Raw genomic sequence first — 3,244 nt, 5'->3', positions numbered from 1 at the left:
CAGCTGGGTACAGAGTGCTTTGATCCACTATGGGGGATATAAAACCAAATACATGTAAACAAACCTTATAGCCAAAATTATGTTTGCAAAACAAAGCAGGGTTATCATTTTGATGGAGAACTATTTTTGGTGTGTCACAATTGCCTTGGTCCCTTTTGCCTGCCAAAATTGTGAATTTATAAACTCCCTCACTGGTCTCCTCACTCGAGGGAAGGAAAACCAGGAAACTGAAACTCCATTTTTCTTTCAAATGAATATTAATGGCAAATGTTAGGAGGTACTTACTCAGCTTTGTAATAATATACATGTCCATTTATGAAATGGTCCAGACAGAACAGAGGATTAGGAATACAGAATTTAAGACTGAATTTGAAAAGGCAGCACAGGAACTTCAGCTCCCAAAATATCCTCTGAAAGTTTTGCTTTATTTCACGCTGTCGGCCAGGATTCTCCTTACAGCACCACAATATTCATAATAAAGAAATAAATTAAATCCACCCCTTCCTGTATGGCTCACAACACACAGCACTGTGTGCATGCTCAGCACATGTGTAGTTTTGATAAAGAGACATTATCGAGCCTGAAATCATTTTAAATAAAACAAATAATGTGGCCGCCCAGCACTTCCTCTGGAAGTAGTTCCTTGGACAAATCTTCCTTAACTCTCACATGTATGGAGTTAGTATATATATCCTTCAGTAACACCAATTCATAGAAAGAATGTTTCAGACTCACTGTACAGCTGTGTATTTTATATATAGGGTGTGAAGTGCAGCCACGCAGGAGGGCCCTGCCTTCAGCCTGGGACTGCCGTGGCCGGGGGGATCCGGCATCTTCCAGGTGCCCCACGGCACAGGGCTGGAGGGCACAGGAGCTCCCCAGCTGTCACCCCAGGGCTGGGGTTGAGGGCAGGGCGGGTTACCAGCCACTCTTGTGTTTTATGGGGCTGCAGGGGTGGTGGCAGCAGGCTCAAAGCCATCGAATCCCCGGCCCCTTGCAGCAACCCTCGTTCCCTGGATGTTCCAAGGGCTTTCCATCAAACGTGGGAATGCTGACACGGCTGTGATCCCACCGAGCAGAGGGGAGGGGGCTCACCATGGGCAGTGGGAGATTTTGGGGAGCTCATTCTCTGGGGATGACACCCAGGAGGTCTGGACAGGTCTGGGGTGGAGGGAGCTCCTGGCCCCAGAGCTCCGGGGGCTCAGCTGTGCTCGTTCTCTGTTTGCACAGCAGAGACAGAGCTGTAAAAAGCTGATTGCTTCAGAAGGGAACAGGTCACAGTTAGACAAGGGAGCAATGGAAAAACAAATTCGTTCTTTTAACACCAGAGAGCATAAAGCAAACTGGGAGTGACCTGCAGAAGAACACAGCACGGGGTTTCTGTCCTGGTGGGTGCTTCATGGTGGGCAAAGAAAGACTGAGAAGTGTGCAGGCATTTTTTTTTCCTATTTTCAAAATAAAAAGTATCTTTGTCTGGTACTTTGAATGTAGCCAGCATGCTGGTTCTAGCTTTCCCTGGTTTTGCTGGAGGGCCTGTGGGAGACGGACTTGACAGAGTACTAGCAGCTTTCTCACCATTTTCATTTAAGAGAAACAGCATTAAGATTTTGAATAGAGCCTATTTTCTTTTTCATGAAATGTTGCTGAAAATGTCTGAGTTTGAGTGGTGTTAAGAAAAGGAAGACAGACTATTAAAAAAACTTACTTCCTTTTTGAATAATTATTTTATGATGAAACATGTAGCAGAAGGGCTTAAAGGTCACCAGTGAGACCAGGGCCCCTTGGTTCTCAGTGCTGTGCAGACACGTCGGAAGCAAACAGCTCACAACCTGTAAGAGAGGCAGATAAAAGATAGCTGGACAAAGAGGCACAAAAAAGGGAAGTGGCTCGTCCAAGGTCACCCACGGATCGGTGGCTGTGCTGGATTGAACCATCTGCAGTAGATCAGGTCTGCTGGATCCTGTTCCCCTGTTTGATCCCCACACTCGTCTCCATTCACAGTTTGTGAGCACTCAGACAGGTCTGATCATCCACAGGAGGGGATAATTCTTCACCTCTGCTGGTTTTGATGTTGCAGAGGGAAAATCCAGTACTGGACCACAGGTTCTGACCCAGCTCCCGCCTGGTTCTGACAGCCCTGGCCATGGATGTCTCTTTTCTGGCTTTGCCTGAGATAGAGCAACAAAGAAAACCTTTCACTGTGCACCTAAAGCCTTAGAGACAATCAGCTGGTTCATACACATTTCTCAAATCTAACAGACACAAAAAAAAGCCCACACCAGAAAGACTTCTTCACTGCAAAAAGGGTCTAAATTCTGCAACCGCCCTAGGGCGCGTGGGGCACTCTTAATTTAACATCAAGGCACTTAAGACGTAATGGTGCTGTTAGTTTGCCAGACAGACAGATTCTTCCAGGAAAAACAGGGTACAAAAGACCCCTATTCTATAACTGTGTCAGTATGTAATCTTAGGACCTAGACTTAACATTTTTTCATCTAAAGAAAAAGATGTGAGAAAATAGCCATTTTCAAAAGGAACACTTTTAGGCCTTTAGCAATGGAGAGACGGAGTAGCAAAATCACAGTCCAGTTTTCCTTGCAGATCGTCTCTAATAGCTGCTGGTATTGAGAGTATTGTGGTTTGCTAGCACTAAAATGTAAAGTTATTTTGAGCATGAAAGCCTGGACGTCATTCTATTTAAAAAAATGTAAAAGAAGGAGAGGAATGTTTACAGCACATTAAAACCTGTGTGACAACTTAGCAAGAACTATTTTAACAGTCTTCTTATTCCCTTTCCTGTTATGCACTATAAAACGAGAATGCCGTGTCAGTAACAAATAATATTGGCATGGAGGGATGGCTCACCGTGCTCCCTGAGTCAGGCTGGGTCAGGCTCAGCCCCAGCTGCCACCCTGCTCCGGTGGGAACTGGGGCTGGTGCTGGGCTGCCCGGTGTGCTGGGGAGGTGAAGGCAGGAGCCTCCTCTCCTCTGCTGACCCCCGGGCAGGAGAAAAGCTTGGCAGTTTTGTGCTTCTTTGCAGGAATTAACTATAACCAGTATTTAGAAAACAGCCTCTGCTACTACTGCCTCCCTGGGCTTTGTGACCTAAACGTAACAAGGATTAAAGCAAGATATTTCTTTATGAAAAAAGTTTGCAGTCAGGGCTAGGACTGCAGCGAATGTTGACAAATACTGAAACTAAATATGAGAAAAGACTTGTTCCAATTTTTTTTTTTTAATCGGC

This window comes from Corvus brachyrhynchos, unplaced genomic scaffold (assembly GCF_000691975.1).
Source record: "Corvus brachyrhynchos isolate BGI_N302 unplaced genomic scaffold, ASM69197v1 scaffold10, whole genome shotgun sequence".
Classification (NCBI taxonomy): domain Eukaryota; kingdom Metazoa; phylum Chordata; class Aves; order Passeriformes; family Corvidae; genus Corvus; species Corvus brachyrhynchos.
Note: the sequence above shows the minus strand (reverse complement) of the source record.